This window comes from Numenius arquata, chromosome 2 (assembly GCF_964106895.1).
Source record: "Numenius arquata chromosome 2, bNumArq3.hap1.1, whole genome shotgun sequence".
Taxonomy (NCBI): Eukaryota; Metazoa; Chordata; class Aves; order Charadriiformes; family Scolopacidae; genus Numenius; species Numenius arquata.
Window position 1 is genome coordinate 104402371 of NC_133577.1, and position 22841 is coordinate 104425211.

Here is a 22841-nt window from a genome sequence, read left to right on the forward strand (position 1 = left end):
TCTATTCACACAAGCCTTTTTCTATAACCCTTTTACATAATTTGATATAATTTGAAGTGACTAACAATGACTGATAATTGTAGGGGTAAAATGTGCCCCTAAAGAAAAGAACTTTCATAGGTGAAGGTTAGGATCCTATATCCAGCTGTGTTGGCCAAATTGATATTAGTTTAATAACCTGTAAACTGTGCTAGAAAAATGTAATTGTCCTGCATTACAAGGGTACTCCTTTAACTGCACAGTTTATTCAAATGTATAATCTAAATAATTGAGTACCTATGCATACAATAGAACATTGCTTCATATGCAAACACCATTTAATAGACAGTTATATCCAAACAGATGGATAAAAAAGATGCCTGAATATAATTGGTTTGCTTTTGATTATTCCACAGATACAAATTTACTTAAACAATAAGTCTAGACAAGGTAGGATTTATTGTCAGACAAAATTCAGTTTGGTAAAGTGAAGCTGAGGGATTTATGAGGCACTTAGTGGGACTGTTTTTTAATCTACTTCTCACCTTGCTGTTTAATAAGGGTAATGTGAGAGAAGGAGTAGACTTATATCTTCTGACCCACAATTTAATTATTGCTTTTAAGGGGATAGAAAAACTGCTATCAGTCTGTATCATAAAGTTATGCCATATAGCTATGCATGTGGATACGAATATCTACATAACTGAATTGTAGAAATTTAACAAAAAATTTAAGAGTCAAAAATAGTCATAGGGCAAGTGTACAAGACAGTTGAGTTTCAAAAGCTCTGGCTACCTAGAAACTCACTTGAAAGTGTCAGACTCTGAAACAGGCCCAACTGTGGCATTTTTCCAGGAACTTCCTACTTGCAGAAAGGCCCTACTGAAGTCAACAGTGGTCTGCATGAGCACATGAGAAAGTCTGTGCCATAAGTAGTATTCAAACAGTATTTGAATCTGCACTTACAAATGGACCTCTGGACATCCATCTCTGAAGACCATGACTTCATAAGGCCACGGACCATGCTAAATTCTGTTTACATCTGCTTTACTGTTTCTTAGGCAAAGCCTTAGGAGAATCCTTAGACCAGTGAAATAAGAAGCACCACGTAAAGAGACTGCAGTGAAATTTCTGCCCTACAGTATTCTGCTGTTTCAGAGCTATGCTGAAAATACCCATAGAATTACATACATACATATATGTCTGTATATATAATATATATCTATATTATAAATTGATATCATACATACACTCAACACAGATACCTAATTGATAAGGAAAAATAAAGAGCTTTTGCTTAAGTCTAATCTTCCGAGACACTGAACTTCACTGGTATCAGAAACAGTTGACTATTAATCCCAAAATGATTGGCTACTGTAGTATCTAGAAGTCATCTTGAGCCAGAATTTAGACTGCCTTCACTGGTGCCTAATTTACCCATTACTAATCTAATGTTTTAGTTCAAAGGAGAATGAACAATTCAGACTACTTCACATGTAGGGCTATTACATTCTTGTTCCCTAAAGTGAAAGGAGGGAAGTAATGCCAGTGCCTAAGTTAGGCACCTATGCTATGTGATTTGAATACAGCCTTCAATCACTTACAAATAATTTGCATTTATGGCCATTGTGGTCAAATGTCCAGATGACATTCTGTTAATAATTCCTCTTGTATCTCCTATTGTTTACAATAAAATGAAGTTGATAACAGCCTGTCTCGGTAAATCCATTTTTGACAGTTGGTCTTTCCATTTTTTTCCCCTTTATCCCTTTTCTTTTTAATTCAGAAAAGCTGTAGGTTTGGTTTTCTTTTTTTAATAAACTCTTTCAGCAAATCAAAATAAGGTATTGCCACTGAATGCTGCCAACTTTGTAATAAGATTTAGTAGCTTTCCAGAGAGCTACTTGCAGTTCTAATAATAATTTTCTTTAAGTGTTCTGCTTTAGAAAATGTCTTCTTTGTTACTGAAGTTGCCATATGTACATATGGACGTTTTTTTCTGAAAATATTCCTGGGATTTTATTACCATTAATCTTTTCTGAGGGTGTATATAATTTATCTCACAAGCCATCAGAATTCCCAGAGGGTAAATTACTCTAGAGGTCCCTGTGCCCTCATACTGTATCAAATTGACCTGCTTCTTGTTTGCCATTTTTGTGTACTACATTGCTTATTTAACAAGAAACAGAATGATTGTGATTCTGAGAAGGTCCTTTGATAGTAGTTTTGACACTCTGCCTGAATAATGACCCTCATTATGGAGCCCATGACAGGCTCTGAAAGTACTGATTTATGAATACATCACAGGTTCAGCATTAGAGCTCCCCCTACTCACTCCTGATATAGGACTAGATATAGATAGAGCCTTTTAAAATACAGTGAAGATGAGATAATTGCATGATTATGACCATTCAAATAACCTCTTTTTCTGATTTAACAAAGCACAGTCAGTTAATTTTGATTGTCCCCCAAGTTATTAGAAGCTTTTGACAAAATGTTTGTTAGGAAAATCTATTTCATGTAGGGTTGCCAGCCATGTCTTAAAGGACAGTAAGGCGGAACTTACACATCGTCTTTTTTGCTAGAAATGCTTTTCTATAGCAAACACTCATTAACAGTTGATATGATAATAGACTGTTAGAAGCAAGCTTAGCTAAGAGCTAGAAGTCTATGTCGTTGCTAAAACAAATTACAAGACACTTTGTAAACACATTTTTGTGAGGATTCTTGTTGATTTATTGTTTCCTCCATAGCAGTTATTTAAATAAATGTAGCTAATTTAGTTCGTTTGCTGCACTGTATAATTTTGTTCTTTGTGTGATGGGGTTATATGTAAAAGCCTGAAGGAATCACATCCCCATTAATCTTTTTACAAGTGCAATAAATAAATAAAGAGACATGGTTTAATTTTGCTAGTTAGGAGGTTTTAAAAGGCAGTGGTAGCAAACTGATTTCTTCCTGTTCTCACAGTTCTCCATGTCCTTTTCTTGAAGACATAGTAAATATTCTTACTTAATGAGGCAATAGTTCTTGGTAGGAAAGTATGCACATGGACGACTAAATCTGTCCATGAAGGTATGTATTTGAATCCACACCTAGAAGTGTTTTTCCCCCAAATGCTCATTCTGCAATCTGTTTCTTCCCATCCGCCCTGGAACACGGTAGAATCTCCTCATGGGACATGAAGGCTGTTGCAGTGCTGAGGGCTCTGGTGCTTGCACAGGACATCAGTGACATCAGTATGCCATTGGAAGGACCTTCCCCGAGGCTGAGTGAGTCTTTGCCACCTTAGGTGTAGAGTTATGTATCAACAATCCAGGCAGAGTCAGAGAGAGGTCCACTTGAGGATATGTCTGGGAAGAAGGGGTAGAAGTAGTGCAGCATGGATGTGGCATGTGGCATGTGGCAGATTGACTGGCGAAGGGGGGTGAACTGTCCTCTGTAATCTCAAACCCTCCCTGGGGTCCCCTTTACCATTCATTTGCATATAGGGATGCCAAACCAGAACCTCAAGAGAGGAAGTCATCATTGAATCATAGAATAGCTTGGGTTGGAATGGACATTTAAAGGTCACCTAGTCCATCTCCCCTACAATGAGCAGGGACATCTTCAACCAGATCAGGTTGAGCAGAAACCTGATGTATATCATAGCGTCCAACCTGACCTAGGTGAATAATTTGAGTGTGCTGAATTGAAAATGCAGGCCAGACTAAGACAGCTGCACTGGCATTCTGAGTTAACCCTAAAAATGTAAAGTTTCCATGGTAGTTATTGATGTTTGGATGAGTACAAAAACCACAAACAGGTTCAGGGGCTGACAGGCTTATACGCCTGAACTGGAAATGGATGAGGCTACCTGAATCTGAGCTGAATCTCTGCTCAGCACTTTTCTAAAAGTGCCAAAAATCTGTTAGCTCTGACAATCAGTTTGTTAGAATAAACAGCAATGTAGGAGCAGAATATTATGTAGCGAAACTGTGTCATCTGTGTTAACAACAGTGTCATTGCCATCGTAGAGAACCTGATAAGTCCATAGTAATGTCCTGCTGGGTTTTATTCTTTGTTCACACTGTCCTTTCTATTCGTGAGAAATTCCAGAAAAGGATATTTGCTTGGAAGGTGGTTTTTGTAGTTACTTTCTAATTAAATAAAATTCAATTATGATGCTCATCTGTGTCATTTATGACATTTCAGCTGTAATCAAGAAGATCTAGGTTTTTTATTATTGACTGTCCATTTCAAGGCCATCAAAAGTACAGCTATTTTTAGAAAACTTGGTCTATTTTAAAGCAGCAGCTTAATATATTATTATCTGGTTAGAGTTGTTCCAGAAGTCTAGTGATTAAATATATTAAAATTTGTTTGTGTCTGCTTCATAAAGTAAGTCTGTGCAAATCTTTTTTGAAAACTTTGAATATCCCTTTGAAAGATAGCAAAGATAATTGTTGACTTTGTTGCTTCCCTGCTTGGTAAAGCTCATACAAAGTATTGTAGTTCTATAAAAGTATTTCAGAGCATAACAAAACCTTCTAGACTTTAATAACTATACATGACTGATCTATCCTCTCTGGCAAGGTTAACTGTTTCTCCCAAGGAGTTAAGTGGCATATAAACTATTGTTCACACCATTTGTGCTAACAGCCTAGCATGACCTCAAATAGTGTAGTGGTCATACAAGGTATCCTGTACAATACATTTATCAACAAAGGTAAAAGGACCACAGGGGCAGTGCTGACTTTAAGTGTATTAGGGATCTATAAGGATAAATGCCTAACCTCACTCCACAGCAAAAAGTAATTACTGAACCATTGTTTCTATAGTGTTAATATTTTTTCATGGTTCTTTAGAAATATAAGCTATTTAGTTCTTAGGTTGACATCTGTACTGCATTATATTTTATACAATGCAGCTAGACTAAAGGGTAGAGCAATCATATAACTGTGAGATCATTTTACTTTTACAAGAAATCATCAACAGAAATAAAGCATAGAGAAGGGAACAGATTGAATTCAGTAGTTATTTTTTAATAGATTTAAATGATCTAATTAACAATAGCCTGAGCGGCAGAATTTTAGGGCTTTATTTTAAAATTGCATGCCCCATTTACAGTGTGTATAATCTTGCATACTTATTCACACTTAATTTTTTTTCCATCCATTAGCTCTCGGATGCAACTGACTGCCAGTCCTTGGACTCCCACCCACTTCATAAATGAGTGCCCTACCTGAAAAGAAGGTAACATTCTCCCAAGTAAAGAATGACCACCCTTGTACTTCTTAAAATAAATGAATTCAGGACAGGAAAAAAACAAATTTGTCAAAGTTCTCCATTTGGAAATAGTGTTCCAGAAGCCTGCCTAAGGATAGCCCTGAGATAGGCTTTTATGATTTGCAGGGTATTTGAAAGCAGTAATTATTCTTATAGTCTCGAATAATGAATAATTATCAGAACAATCACTGTCACATGGCAGAGATATTTACAAAGGTCATAGTCCCACACTCCTTACTTCAGGAAAATGTCCACTGAAGCGGATAAAAAAATTACAATAAAAATTAAAAGAGGAACCCGGCTAATAGGAGCTGGAGTCAAATTACTCTATCCTCTTTTAAGTCTCTGGGAAATCAAAGCAACTATTAATAGCTAAGGACTATGGTCAAGGTTTTTCGCTATCCTATTTCCAGGAGGGACTAATACCACATGCTTCACAGGGAGGTTTGAGAAGCTCCTAATGGACAATTACGACATGAGTCTCCAAAGGGAAGTTTTGGTCTCAACAGCAGTTGGTATTTGCACTTCCAGTCATACACGGAGTTTTCTGTTCTTTGCAATGTTTTATCCATTGTAATGCTACTGTGGAGTGTTTTGTTTTTCATAAAGAAAAACATGTTATGTTTGTTCATAAAGAACCTGAATCCAGCACATCTCTAAAAATACCTCATAACACTAAATCCCATGGACTATTTTTGAAAAATAGGCGTTTTATTTATTGCTTTTAAATGCATGGCTTGTCAATTTCACAGAGTTCCCCTCCTACTACTGTTGCTTCATAGATAAATGGACTTGCTCATTTTTCCTCCCATATATACATATATATATGCAAAACATTTCTCCCATGTACCCGTCTTCTTCCTTAGCTGTGAAACCAGGTCTTTTCACTCTCAGCACACCGAATCCCCTCTGTCTTCTCTCAGGACTCTGCATCCTGTGTCAGCTGGCCCCTCCTGGGAATGGGTATGGTGAGAAATTGCAACTCCCCTCAAAAGAAAAAAAAAATAAAATTATTGCTACATATTTCTGGTTGTTTTTTCATGCCAATAAAAACATTTTGCTTTTTACCACATGTATATCATAGCGCTGACATCTGCCCTCAAGGTGAGGTGTCCTTTTGCTGCACTTCTGAGTATATCAAACATTTCAAATTGTTGCCAGTTTCTCTCACTTAAGCAGGAACCTTCCTTTATATGTTTCCTATCTAACTGACAATAATGCAAACTTATGAGGGCCAGATTTTGAGCCAAGCCTCCCATTTTTGAGTCTACCACCTTGGAGGCACAACATAGCTCATTTGGACATCAAACATCTGGAGTGCAGCAGTCATCGTTTACTCTGTTCTTTATGCCAGTATGGCCATGTGCCATTATGAGAAGGACATGAATTTAAACTGTCAGAAGGAGATAGACCCATGCTGGGTTTGTGTTATTTTCCCATAGTGAACCTGGCATTTTCTTCTTTTTTTATTCCAATGACTACTTCCTTTCTAAGAGCTCACGAGAAGTGTTCGCAAAATTAGAAATACATTCTGCATTACACAGTGGAAACAATCTTGTCCAGTATTACAATATATGTAGCTCAAGGCAGACTGGGATTTTGCTTAGATGAGAAGGACCCTCTTAGATAATGCAGTTACCTATATGAAATGGTTTTTTGACCAGCAGCCTACAAAACTATGGGGCAGCAACACGCAGGGCAAAAGTGAAAATCGCAGTGTACAATGGCCATTAATATTATCCAATATCCTTCTTAATGTGGAAGCAAAACAGACCATAAAAATACTCATATGTAGATGATCAAAGACCGTCTACATTATTAATTATCAAAATCTACTGCTAGGATGATGAATATATTAAAAAACTAAGAGAAAATCTTTCTGAATTAAAATATAGTCTTTCTCTCAGGACTACATTGTTAGGCTTTTTTTTAGGCATATCATAAGCTATTCCCTATTCTTCTATGAATTCAAAAGGTACTGAAATTGGACCCTACTTTCAATGGCGTTATATGATCACCATTTCAATTGCTCATGTAAGGTGCTGTCTTTCTTTTGTCTGCCCTCACATTTGAGTAGTGCTTGTAGCCACACAGAAGGTTTGTTTGCTACCCATATGCTAAATTCTAGAATATATTTGCTCAGCACAACAGTTAGCTCCTTAGAATTTCTCTTATTTAGCCTCTTTCTTGGCCTTTTGGTTGCCTCTGGTGCTAACTTTGCTGTTGGCTGTGAAATTGCCTCTAGGGCTGCTGTAGGGTCAGACAGTCTATGGCCTGTTTTGAGTTCATAGATACCATTGATGGAGACCTCTTCCTACCTTAGAGAGAGATGTGATTAAAAAGCCAGGTACTGAACTTTCTAAATTTTTCCAATATGCCTCTGGAACCCCCATAACCAGGTGTTGAAGAAATCCCACAGCATTCATTAAATAGGTGAGGAAAGTCTTTTAAGAATTTTCTGTTCCTGCACCAAACATAAATATCTTCAAAAGATTCTTTAGAAACAGATTACACAATACTGTTTTTATCATTTATTCTCCACATAACTTTTCCCCATGTACACATTATTGTTATTGACAGCAATTCTAAAGCCCTTTAAAAAAAGAAATTAAATAGTGAATCAATAAAGATTAGCTATTTACTGTAGATTATTACTTTATCATTCCCATAATTACAATAATGGTTGCTGATGGAAATTCTATTTATGTGAATCATTTTATACTTGTTATTTATTATTATTAATGTTACCATTATTATCTTCTTACCCTTCAGTTCACAAGATGTATCTTCTCAGTGAATTTTAATTTCAATATCTTGCTATTATACTGTACATAATCCTATCAAAGACTGTCCTTCATGCAACATTTTCAGTGATATATTATCACAGAGACCATTAATGAATGAGCTTCATATCTTACTAATACTGTTTTAGATACTATTTTTATTAATTTTCTAAGCTGTAATTCTTCATACAGCACCTATGTCTGTCTTCTATTAAAGTTGTGGTTTTGACTTTAACATGAGGATTTCAAAGGGAGGCATTAACTTTGTCTTTAAAAATACATTTCAGTTCATAGATTCTAAATGACGATATAATGTCTGTGCTTTGTTCTTTCAGACTTTTCTATAAATTCGTTTTCATATTTTTGCCTAGTTTTTGCAAAGTTTCCTGTTAATAAACAAAATTTATTTTTTACAAATGTTGTCTCTTATGGTGTGCCATAAGGATGGAAAAAAACATATAATCAAAGCAATTGCAGTTTTTCTTCTGAGATATGAATTATTGTAATGTAAGAAAGATAAATATTTATCAGTTTCTAAGCATATGTTAGAAGTGAAAACAGTAACTTAACACTGCATACTGTAAGTTTCTATTAACTAATTTTTCAGTTAAATGCCAAATTTATTTATAAGGGCCTGCTATTATGACCAATTTGCTCATTTTGCCATTTCTTTTCTTTATTCTTATGGTTTGCTCTTCAGATTACTGGAAGAAATGCCATTACATATCCTGTGTATGATATCCAGCTTTTCAGATATTTTAAATATGATATCTTCAGTGCACTGTACTCTCAAAGCAGAAAAATGGCATTAGTTTAGAATCTCAATTTAAGGGCAAAACATCCTTACTGGCATTTTCAGTACTGATTTGGCTCGTACTGTTGTTTAATCTTATTGCTTATATTAAAGCATTGTAATGATATAGAATTAGTGGCCAATATTAAAAGGTGTTTAAGGTTGCAGTATGTATAGAAAATGTAAATAAGTCTTACAGATTTTCTGAGGATTATTAAATATACATGTACTCTGCAGTTTAGATTAATGGCTGAGGAATGATGCATCGTTACGGTAACATAAACCTATGATATATTTAGCATATAGGGTGCCATCCTGCATAAACAAAACATAGCCCTGGAAAGATATACATCATTAATCTTTGTATTGAATGTTTATATTTACCTAATTTTTAAGTGAAACAAACTGCTTCCATAAAATTCAGAATCTATGACCAAACAGTAGGTTGCTTGTGTGACATACTACAGATAATTGTCTAAAAGTTAATTTGCACAACAATGTATAAAGGTGAAAAATCTAGAAATATACATCACTAAAAGGATTGTGTATAAGTTATTTTACCAAAGCTTTCTTAACTTCTGTGAAAAGAATCTGAATACATATGACCATCTACAATTCTTTGCCTGTTATAGCAAACTCATAGTTATATGAGATTCATTTTTTAACATTTGACTTTTTCCAAGGGGCAATTCTAGAACCTCACAGGTTTAAATGTTTCTATTGATTTTTATGTCTGGATTTATTGTGCACATATAAACCTCACAGTAGAGCAGCTCATCTGATATCTTAGGCAAAGCAATGTGATTTACAAAAGCCAGAGGATTTTAGTTTATCTAACATATAAAAGGGAAGGTGTACACTGATGGACCAGTTCATCATGGTGCTTAAGCACATGCCTAAATGTAAGCATAAACAGCAACACGTTTAAAGCACATCAAGTGCTTGAGTCCTGGATGAACCGAGGCTTTAATTTGGCTTACATTATTATGGAATCCATTTTTTTAACTATTAGTTTTCAGTATTTACCATTTGGCTAGGCATTTCTAATGGATTTTTTCTCCTTGCGGTATATGTAGCTGTAGTCTTTGTGCCTTGGTATGACTGATTTAACTGAGGCTTGTAATGCTGATGAGATAGGGGCATTGCATCTTCATTAAGACAGTGACTTGGCAAAGCATTGAAATCTGTGCTTTACTTCAGGAAACTGTAGAAAATCAACTCTATAGAAGTTAACAGGGTTAAACATTCTTAAAGTTAAGCATATGCTTACATGTTTTGCTGGACTGGGGCCAAGGGTACCAGTTCAGCAAAACATTTAAGTGCATGCTAACATCCCTTTGATGTTAATGGGATTTAAGCTTGAAGATTTACATATATGCTACAGTGATTTGCTGAATAAAGATACAGTGGTGACTTGAGGCCTCAAACTGAAACATTCAATGTGGACCCATCTCCTGGTGATTTCCAGCAGATGTGGGGGAATCTGAGTCCCTAGAGAAGTCTGGGAACTTCAGATTTTATTTCTTTGTTTATGAGTACCTGATCACTGAGATTGTGGGTTGAGAAACATAAGACTGCCTGGCCCACTGGAAAGAAACCTGATTGTGTGTCCTGGAGAGCAGGAGATGGTAGCTATCATGGCTGGGCTGCAGCTCTGGCTCCGTGGCAGCTGGCAGGAGGATGCTGGCTCCATTACCCAGGCTGCGACCTGCAGGACTGCGCTCCATGTGCTGGGTGGGAACCAAGGATCTGATTTCATGTGCAAACAGGCAGTATCATTCCAGATCCGATACACAATCCCTGTCTTTGCTGTCTAGAAGTTAGGTGTCTAATCTAATCATCTGGTTTTCCTCTCTGGTCATTGGGGGTTCATCCTGTCCTAAAACAGTTGTCAAAGTGAGTAGAATCGATCTCCCTCTGGAGGTACCTCCTTCCCTCGATGGACTGCAAAGAGAGCCTAAATTAGACACATGCATTTTAGACAGCTAAATTCAGTTGACGTAAATCGTACCGTCAGTAACTAACCTTATCTCTGGAATCCAATTTGAGTGCTGTACCTTTTTTTTTTTTCTTCAGGATACCATTAAAACTACATTTGAGTGTCCACAAGGAGCTTTGTAACAAACATTACAGAGATTATCATCTATTCTGAATATACAGTGCTCATACACTCTGAATATACAGTAGTTACAGTATCTGAAACATGTTTCTATTGGGGTCCCACATGAACAATTACCCTGGACAATATTTACTAAATATGTCATTTTTCAGCAAAAGACTTGTTCTTTTTTCTTCTCTTTTTATTTTTTTTAAGAAATCTTGGAGTGTTGATCTGAGAAAAATGGCAGCTTTCTTTTCTGTGCTTATGGAGTAAAATTATATCTGTCAGAGATGAAAATACCATAATTATGTCTTCTTATAATTTATTCATTGCTTTATGGATCTAAAGCCTTCCAAGGAATGCCACAAATCCACAGAAAATTCTTGAATGCAGTATTTAGCAACTTGATTTCTGATATAGTTGACAGATTCAGATAAACACTTTCAGTCAGTGAACTCATAGGTGGGATTTGCTCCCCCTTCCACGAGTGATGGCGGGCTTTTCTGATAGTGGGAAACAGATTTAAATTGCAACAGCAGCTGAACAGTCACTATAAATTTGGGGAAGTTTTGCCACTTGAACAGTGGCAATAGTCTGAAATGTGAACACCCAGTATGGCAGTATATTAATATTAGTATTAGTATCGCCTTTGGCAATATCTTTACTGTATCTGACCTCAGGGTACTCCCAAGACACTCCCAAATATTCATGTCTCCCTTAACATGCATTAGTTTTTCTTTCACTGCCCTTCTTTCAACCTTTATTTCTTGCACAAACATTGTTTGGTGGGGGGAATTAATGAAGACTGACGTTTTAGCATTAAACCATTGCTGAGATTCTTCCTGTCACTTCTTTAATTCATAGTGTAGGAGTTTGCTTACTTCTGATTGTGCATGTTTTGCAATTTCCATAATGTGCTTTCTTAACTGTTAAACTCTCTCTTCCATGAGGAAAACAGAGGAAGTAACGGATCCCTTACACCATGCCAAAAAAGAGGATTGGCATTTCATAGGTGTGTTAGCCTATAGTCAAAATTATTTTAAGAGATACCTGCTTTCAATATATTTTCAATTTAGAGATAGAGCTTGCTGAGCCTGAGAAGTTAACTGAAAACGCTATGCCCCTTAGGAAAGAGATACACACACACACAGAGGATACAGCCAGTTTTCAGTTTGCAGAGCACAGTGATAGAGTAGCAGAAGAAACACCATAGCTCCCATTGAAACCCTGGCCTGAGAGACATACAGTGACTTAGCATGCGATAAGGGGAAGGGTATAGCTGTTATTTAAATGAAGATCACAAGATAACTTGGCACCATGGAATCGTAATGGTGATATGGAACAGAGGTTCCTCAGGCTCAAGGGCTCTGCGGCTTCTGTTCTGTTGTTTCCTGCCTGAACACCAAAGGACCAAATATCCCTTTACAGCTTGATCCTGCTCCTATTGAAAGGCAGCAAACTCCCTGTTGCCTGGATCTTTATAACCAAAACCCTTTTATGTATCTGAGAGAACAGTGTCCTCCGTGTCAGTTCTGTTCAACTCCACCAACGTGTTTTGTAACTTCAACTCTTCGCCTTCGCGTTTGGTGCTGCGTGAAATTCAATTGTGCCAGGTGTTTCAGCAGTGCTTTACTGATGTGGTCTTCCCCTTGAAATTAATGTCTTTATAATCACACACATTTATAGATTAAAGAGGCATTTGATGAAGTACAATGGACTAGGTTCACTTCTGGCTTTAATGTCATATTCTTACCTTAAGTACAAATATTTTATGTTGTCTTTCCTTATGTCAGTGGTTTTTAATGTCCCCGTAAAATGACTTGTTCTATGAGTTGCAAACTCATATTTGTTTTCAGTTAACTCTACTTGTATATCCCTCAGGAGCAGAATTACAGTCATGGAAGCTGATGGAGTGAATTTGGTGGTTTATAAGTAGGAAATACTTAGATTTTGGGGCATGTGCAGCCTTTCATGTACAAAGTTCTCATTTTAATATACCTCGGGCTACTGGCTTTACGATTTAGAGTTAATTAGGATTCTGATTTGGGTTGAAAATTCCAATACCTATATGCTTTTATACATGCATTTCAGATCATGCTGGCTAAAGCAAATAACTGTGACTGTAGTCAATAAATGAATGTATACCACAGGGAGCAGCCCTTCCCCCCGCCCTCCTTTGACAACCTGTAAGAAAATCCTACTGTGTTCCCAGTTCACAGCAATATCATTCTGACATCACTTTGTGATAGCTAGAAGATTTCCTTGCCTATCATTTAACAAAATCCCAATACCATTTCCTTACTTTTAACAAAGTCTCAAAATCCCTAATGTATCCCATATTTGCTCTGCCTGCATTTCGTGCTCAAATTGAACTCTTTAGATAACTGAGTTCTAATCTGCACATGTATATGCGACTTTTATTAGCATCAGTCAGCACCGCATAAGTGTGTGGAAGGGGAAATGAGGTAACTTCCAAAATACTAATACTGGAAAGAAACTAATAAACCATACAAGTCAGGAATTTAGTGTAAGAACTACTTGGTAGTTTTCTTAGATATTGGGATTTATAATAATGCTAGTATATATCCAAAAAAAGGGTAATTTCATGATATTCGACTATGGTTTTTAAAATGCTGATCTTTTAAATAGCTTTTTATTTTCCCTTTGTTGACTTGCTCCCCACAAAGAAAAAGCTTTCATATAGCCTCTTCTCTATTAGTTTTGTCATTTTTATTTTTTAAAGAATCAATGTCTTTTCAGTATGTAATCTATGTGGCAAAAAAATCTCGACTAGCTTCAAAAGTCAATCTCAGAACTTCTCAGTAGAGTAGGTAAACTTAATTTTGAAGCTGGTCGTGAGACGTCCAGAGCTTGGACTGGGTTGGGGCCGTGCAGTTTGAACATGTTACAGCAGGGACAGAGTTAAGATGCGAATCCAGAGCCAGGACACATCCTGGAGAGCTCCCTATGCTGTTCATACAGCTGCAGAAGGAACGGGAAAGGCAGGAAAAGCAATGTTTGCTGCTAGGAAAGACTATGCTATGCAAGCCCTTGTCATCTCTCAGATTCCTTTCCCCATGGAGGTGACAGCTAGAGAGGCTTCACAGTCAAGCAAAGAAGATAACAGAGCTTTAGTTATTTTTGTAGTACAAGAACCTTGCTGCCATAAGTAACTGTATACTTGCTTATTCCTAGAACCAAGCCTTGAAAAAACTCATGATGACAATCAGGATTTATGACGGCAGAGAATTTGCACTGGCAGGAGATTATATCTGGCACAGTATACAGTAAACATATACACTTTTGATCATGACAAAATATTTTTGCTTAAGTTCTTCATTGATAGTAACAGTATAGCTGTCCAAAAGAGGTGATATAACTGTTGCCATAAAGCAAGAGAAAACATATTTTGCAAAGGAAAAAATGGGACATGACAGGGTTAATTGGGAATGCTGAAATTTTAAAAACCAAATAAGGATGTTTAGGACTTCACACCTTTATGCAGTCATTTTCAGCTATGCAAATATGGATAAAAACAGCTACTATGGAAACTTTTTATGAGGTTCTGCCTTACCACAGGATAAGAAGTCCACTTTGGTATTTAAGATGATAGAAAATCAGTAAAATTCTGTTCAGTTTATCGCAGTTTATGTTTGTTGATAATTGTTTATTACCAGTATGATGGCAGTATGTAAATTATTCTGCCAAGATTAGGCTCCTACTGTGATACATTCCATACAGAGACTTAGGAAGAGCCAGTCCATGTCCTACAAAGATACCTGCTCAGACTGTGAACTCTTAAAAATGGAATGACTCTAATGAGTAAACTAAATGTAGGCGTACGTTTCTGTGAAATTATGGATTTAATAAACAAGAGAGACAAAATACAGAAAAAATAGCAAAAGAAAAGAAGGGGATTGCCCAAGGTCACCTGTTTGATTAGTAGCAGACATAGCAATAGAATTTAATAGAGAATCCATTTCTATGTCCCATAGTATGCCTCCAAAGTCCAATAAAATAGATACACACTAATTCTATAACACCTGAACCGGAGCCACCTCCTATCCAGATGCTAGCTTGGTGTATTAGTAAGTGAGTACCTTTATGAAACCAAGAGAGCTGTATCTGCTTCTTTCATACCTCACTATGGCTAGAAGTGTGTTGAGACAAGGGTGAGAGACAGAAGCAAAAGGAAACAAAATATATTGAACAAGTTTAAGTTCCTTTTGAAAGTCAATTTAGTTTAAATTAAAAGTACTTTTGAAATAATTTGCTCTTTAATGGTAGAGAAAAACTACAATAAACCCCAAAGTAATAATGGTTAAAGCCAGAGCTTGAACTTAGAAAGGAAAGGGAGCACAGCTAACATTTAAAGCACAGTCTGCAGTCCAGGATTCTATACCCATCTTTGCCACTGATGTATTGTGTGTTGGCAAGCACATAATTTACTCCATGTGAGGTAAGTGTTATTCTATGCATTAAAAAAAAAATAAATAATCAAGGCATATAGAAGTTGAGCACATTTCAAAAAGCTGTTTCTAAGTCAGGTTGCCTCCATTTTTGACTGTGTATCTTGAACTACCTGTTGTTCAATATTCAGAATTCTGCTCTTCCAGCAGTGCCTTCTGAAGATTAACCCTTAACTTTAATGTGCCTCCATTTACTTAAAACTGACTTGCAAAAGACGCTGCAAGTCTACACTGCCAAGGTCCGGATTCTGGATCTCTTGCTTTGAGTAGTCTTTCCATTCTCCAAATATGTTTGAAAGAAAAGATGAAAAAAAGATGGAAATCAAAAAAGCCTCTGGTTTTTGGGCCTAACAAGTAGTCAAATAATTGCATGCAAAAATGGTTTGCCTGCCCACCAACGAGTGATTAATACAGCGTATACCATGGGCCAAATGGTTTTTGCAATGCTCTCGCTGGAAGAGTTAGTGACTGTCTCTCAATATTTAAAACCTTGTCCCTTTTAGTTTATGTGTGTATGACAGTAAGGAGAGGATTCACAGAGATGTGTAAAATGGGTCAGATGAACTGTACTCTAAAGCACTTGTTCCTTTCCATTAACTACAAAGAAATCCTGAGGTTGGTTACTCAGATATGGACATTAGCCCTCCATATCTTTAAAATTAAGGGAAACACCACCACAAAGGACAGGGTCATTTATAGCTTCAGAGCAATACAAATCCTTATATTCTTATCTAAGCCTGCTAAGAATACTCTCAAAACTCACTCAAATTCCATTTCTATTTTTATTTTCATTTTCATTTTCACTTTCATTTATTTTTATTGCATCATATGTAACAAGGCTGGGAGTCCTGGGGCAGGGCCTGAGCCAGAAACAGTGGACAGGTTGGGAGGCTGTCCCAGAGAGGCCAGGAAGCCCCTGCAGGGTCTGGCCATGCTGGTGGCTGCACCATGGAGACACCCAGGTGGAGAAACTTGGTCAGCTTCACCCAGCCTAGATTTCAGTAGCAACCAGCCACCAAAACTGCTGAAGGGGGCTGGTGTCACCGGGACAGGAGGCCTGGAGCTCACAGTGTAAGTGGTGGCATGTTCAGATACTACGCTTTATTGAACATATCAATTTGATACTACAGCAACACCAAATTTACTTGCATTCATGAGAAAATGTATGGGCAGTCACCTCCACTGCAGTAGACCCTCCATTACCTGGAGCTTTCCCACGTACTGCAGGATGTGAAGGATCTCACCAGCGGTCTGCTGGAGACTGCTCTCTCACCAGGGAGGCGGAACAGGCACTTTTAAACACATTGGTTCTTGCCCGGAGGATTAACGGAGACATATATGCAAGGTGGTTTAAGCCAACAATGGGCTGTGAGTCAGAGACCGTGTGGAGCAGACATCTAGCTCCTTCTGTCACCGCTGGGAAGATGGGCAAAGTGCACTGCTCAGGGCAGGGATGCTTCAAACTGACACTGCTAATCCAGCAAAGATCAACTCCTAGAGCCCTAAATCTAATCCACTGCTGTCGCACACAGCTGGGTCTTGTAATTCCTCCCACAATTGTATCAAACTGAGAAATCCCTAAGATTTCCTGCCTCTGTGGCTCCTACTAGGATTCATGTCTCTGGTAATGAGAAAAGTTCAGTTCTCCAGCCTAAATGTGTTGTTGACCAGTTTATACCTAATTCTTTCAGTAATACTGATTAAATACAGTTAGCTGGGTTCATAGTACCATGCGTAGATATACACTAGTCCTTGATCATCTTGTTTAAACATGATTCTCAACTATTAAACCAAGTTAACTCTAATAGGCCTAATTTTGTGCTGATTTATGCTACACAAAGCACCCTTAGGATACCATGGGGATGTAATTTTTGTCATGACATGCATCAGGAAGGTCAAACTCTCTGGATTTGGTTAGCTTGCTGAAACATGGTAAGCAGCTATCCTTGTTTTTTTTCCTTTTTCTGAAAAGCTTTCAGCTGTCCCTACTGGCAGACTTTAAAAGGTCAACAGCCCTGCTAATATTGTCTCACACATCAAGCAAGTGATTATAATTATTTTGATACCATCAATAAGAGTACTTTAACTAACTGTACTCCTTTAATGAATTGCATATGTTTGGAATATCAGTGCCTTACAGATGAAATATCAGCTTTAATAACGTAAACACAACATTTTAGTGAAGTGTTGTTAAATTAAATATTAAAATTCTGCAAAAACAAAAAACCCCAAACAAAACATGAATTTACAGCCCAGATAATGAGTGCAACATATACTCCTGCCTTTGGGAGAAACTTGACAGCTTTACAGGAAGTTGCATGGGATGCAACTGTCATATTTTATCATTTTATAATTTTTATAGAATAATATCGGAGTAATGTATTTTAATATATAAATTTCAGGGATAAATGATCTGGGTAACGCAAACTGTTTGCTAGACATGACTAAATTTTTTCACAAGAAATTTTATTTTTTCAAAAAAAGTGCAATTTTTCTCCAAGTAAATTTAATAAACAAGCCATTTTTTCCATAGTATTTTTAATAGGTAATTTACTAGAAATGTTATTAAGATCAATTGGATTCAATTGATCAATTAAGATCACTTGGATTCTGTGCTAGACATCTAATTGTCTTTGTGGACATGGACAGAACAACAGTGGCAGAATCAGGACTTTTGTTGGAAATAGAATTTGCCTGTAATTTTATAGATTCTGCTGTAATTTTATAGAGAGAAACGAGCAGAGATGAGTTCTAGTAAGTTTTTAATTTCTTGTGTCTGTGAACAACATCTGGCCTATGGACCTAACTGTTCCAGATGTACAAGAAATTCAGCTCCTTTTAGGAGCTGGGCTTCATCCTTCCAAAAGGCCCTGGTATTTCACCACTTAGGCATGGTTTATTCTAAAAGTACAGGACATGCAGGGTAGAAACCTCATCATCTACAGGACTTCTTTGGAATATTTTTTGTTAATAACGTATTTTGCATAATGACATAAAGAATGAGGAGGAAGGATGCCAGTCTAAGCTGATATGTTCCTCCAGTGCAAAAACCATTGTGTCCCTTCTAATTGCTTAGAAGCAGAACTGTACTACTGTTTTCTGCAACTACAAGGAAATGTGTGAGACTTCAGTAGCTTTTAGGGATTCGAAGTAAACTGATACTATACTTTTTTTTTTCTCCCCTCAGCATAAAACTATGCTTAATTAGCTAAACCTTGTTTACTTTAAAATGAATTTCACTAAGGTACCTGCACTGAAGATATTTTACAAGCTGATCTACTGATGTGAGCAGTCAAATTTTCAAGGACATTTGCAAAACCATACAGTTGTGTCTACACAATTTTGCATCTGCTTTTCTGGGTATTATCGATTCCATGAGTAATTAACAGGCCTTTGAAAGGCCACATGATGATGTTCAACCACACAGGAGGTAGAAGAATCCATACCAGATATGACTGAGTAATTTCTGTTGGAAGTAAGATCAGAACTGGGTGGTTAACAGATGCTAATATACGAGGTGAAGACTTACAGATATCTTACAATGTGTATATACAGATATACACATTGCCTGTAATTCAGGAATTATCTTGAGATGGATTATTATATAAAATGCATTGTTTGAATATATGAGATCTTATTTGAAGCCCATTACAGTCAATAGAAAGAGTTGGCTTTTGTTCAAGCTTTTAAACTGGAGAAAAGTCTGTGGGAACTCAGAACAGCTGCAAATTCACATTGACCCACTGTCATATTATCACAGAGTTATTTAACTGATAATAGCCTTTTCCATTAAACAATTTCTTTGAAGAAACAATGGCTTGTTTTATTGTGATCTTTTCTCCCTGTATATAATTATTGTTAACAAAATGTTTCTTTTATACTAAGGCCTGTATGGAAAACTGCTTTTCATAAACTGCTATCCGTTATGCATTTGAAAGTCCATTGAGTAGATGATGTTTAGAGTCTTTGATCAAGGAATTGAGCTCATCTCCTTTAAATTGACAAAAATTAGCCAATTAATTTCATGTCATGTCCCCAGCAGTAGCTGCTTACATCATGTTTTTATATGGAGCAGAGTGTTCCCAATAAGTTGTCACAGGAGTATGAGCACATTTGTCACCAAGTGAGAGCTCAGTATCCACAACCAAAACCTGAGTGTGGCTAACAGATATTAAAGCAACTAAATGAAAAGCCTTGTGTTAAAGTTTACATCTTCTTTAAGTTACCATTGCAGTCATGTTCACAAGTTGATAAAAGGGAAGTATAATTGGCGCACAATTCTCAAATCCTAAAAGAGTAGAAAGACATGGTTTGTTTATCACGAAAGACTGCTATTCCAACTACTAATCTTTCTGTCCTAGGAAGTGTCTTATTCTCTTTTCTGTGTTGGAAAGCTGCCTAACAAATGTATTTTCCAAGACAATGAAGGAAGCAGACCTCTATTCTTTCTTATCAATTTAATCTCTTTCATTCAGCTGTCCTCTTGTAGGCTAGGTCTCTTTCCACATGAATTACTAAGTGACAAGTTACTTTTGCTTTTTCCTTTGTTTTTTTCCCACACCAGAATCCTAAAATGCAATAAAAAGGATTATTGGTACACACATTCATTTTAACCATAAAAATACATAAAAGAGACAAAATGTTCAGTGCTCTATTATTGTAAAACTTGCATAGATTGTTATTGCAATCATAATTATTCCCAGCATTTTATCGTTCAATATTTTCACGTTCCTCTAATTACAAAATTACTCAGAGAAGAGTACAGAGAAACCTGGTTCCTGTGGGTTTCTCTGTAACAAATTCACTTCTTAGCCCTGATTAAGTTAGAAATAATTTAAGATTTTGTCACTGAGCTGAATTAATTACAAATCATATATCTTTTTCTGCCTCAGTTTCCCCCTTTGTAAGGTACCCATTGTTTTGTAAAACTCATTTTTTTAAACCACAATCTTGATGCAGGAAAAAGTTTTTGATGTTAAAACACTGTCCAGATAAATCAACTTGGTAACAAAAAAAAAAATTACCGTCTAGCTACTGAAAATAAAATGTGGATAAGAACTCTTAATTCTACCTGTTTAACAACCTTACTCTTTCCATCATCAGGAAATGTGAGAAAGAAAAATTGGAAAAAAAAAAGACCACTAAAAGCAACAAACATTATCATTAGCATAAAAAGACATAACACTAAAATCCTATGACACGAGAAATAATTTAATGATTTTCATAAAACAAAGCATTCTTTCCCTCTCCCCCACACCAGCCCCAAAACAAAATCCTGATTAAACAGAACTCAAAACTTCCCTTCTGTGGCAGTGGAAGCCTTTTTTTTTTTCTTATTTTAATCCAGAAATGACCTGGAGTTGAAAAAGGCATACCTCCCTCTAACTATAGACACAAAGGCTCAGAACAGACAGCAATCTTGACATTTTTAGTTAGAAATCTTTCCCTGAAAAAAAAACCCAAACCACTTTAATGCCTACAGAGCGCAGGATAAGTCAGCTTCCTGCATTCATGGCCATGTGTTAAGATGACATTTTGTCTGCTAGACAGTGTGATATCCCTGCAGAGGCTCGAGTGCCAAGAAGTGACTGTCCACATGCACTACTCTTCCTGCAGAGATGTTTACCTCTGTTATCGTCAGTCCTGGCAGAGACCGCTGGCCTTTCACACCGGCAAGTGCCTCTTGCTCTGTGCCTAGGAAAACGGTTGAGGAGAAATGGGGTAGGAGTGGGCTCCTGTAGTGGTCGTGTTGTGACGTGAACCACATTGTCAGTTGTTACGAATTTGTCTCATCTAAGTTGCTACCCACAGAAAAGGTCAACTGAACAAAGAGAGGCCAATGAACTGCGTACATCCCATGTAAATTCTTTTTGTTCCAGATTTCACCCAGATATAGATGGACATGGGACTGCCTGGTAAGCAGCATGGTGTTCACCACAGTGATCTTCATTGCCTGAGAACCAACCAACTAAAAGAAAGAAATAATGATGCCAAACAGTTGCAGTCCTAGAAGGGAGAGTGGGACTTCTGGATGAGGAGGGAGCCCAGGCTGTATCCATCATGGATAATATCAAGGAGCAAAGAGATGCTCCCTTTCCCTTCCCTGCCCTGTGGTAAAATCTTGCTTGCAGAATAGTCTTTCCCTTGGTGCAAGGTAAAAGAGCTTTGCCCTATGCATACTGGTTACAAAACAAAAAAGTTTTGATTGAGATGAGAATAAAGAAAAAGTGAAATAGCATAGAATTGTATTCAGTCTTCTAGTAAATGCATGAGCACAGGGCGAGTTACTATCAGCCTCAACCAGACCCTGGGCTCTCCATTTCACTGAATTCTGTTAGCTAACACCAGAAAGCATACAAGGTTCCTATTTACATAAATTAGCTAGCATTTTGTTGTCAGAAAAGATGAGTAAGGCTTTATGGAAGCTTCCCAGCCCATAATTCTGTTTTCATTTTGCATCAAAACTTTTCAACAATTTTGGGGAAAAAAAAAAGTTAAAGAAAGAGAAGTAATTTACTCTCGCTTGCCATTTGCTTGCATCAAAACTCTGGGGCATTTGCCTGCCTTTTGATTCAGCTGTTCCCTTGGCATGGGAATGCACTTGAACAAATAGGAAATATAATGAGAAACATACTTCCTCATGGTATTTCCAATTGGAAATAGCACAAGGAAAAAATGCTTTATCACTTTATTCCCAAACAGAAATAATCTAAGAAAGCTTGTTCCTCACAACATTCCCTGTTTGCTTAAATAGGTGGACACATGTCCGGGGAGCCTTTTTGGTGGGCTTCACTTGGGTGGGAAGTGATTCAACAGCCCTGGTAGTTCACTGCTCCTCTGGAGAAGTAGTTGGTACACCGGAGAAACAACCTGAATTCACATCTAGATAAATCATACAAAGTGAAATAAACCTCATGACCCAAGGTCTCAGGGGGGCCTAGTTCAGAAAATTGTCACGATGCCAGCAGAGAGAGTGTATTAGAGGCTAGAATTGAAGAGTCAGAAAGGCAGATTTCCCACAGCCAGTGTGTCTAAAGCTATCAGTATTGCTGAAAATCAGGGTTGATTCTCTTCTCACACAAGCTTTATTCAGTGTAAGTATTGATCCACTTGGTATAAGAGAAAAGCAACAGGCTTGTAGTACCTTAAGGAAAGGAAATTTCTCAAATATACATTCAAGGTATGTACCAATATAAACCAGTGAGAAAAATCATATCAACTGTATTCATTATTGGAATTAAATTGATGAAAACAGCTTGAGAGGCACTCTAGTTTGGGAAACAACCATCCCATTGACTTTGCAAAGGAGCAATTTTTGTTATACTACCAATATTGGGGAACTGGTTTAGGATATACATTTTTCAAAAAACTGAAATATTGATTGGCTTTATTTGTATCCATTTGCCTTTCTCTTGTCACTGCTTCAGCAGAGTCCAGACAAAAAGCAC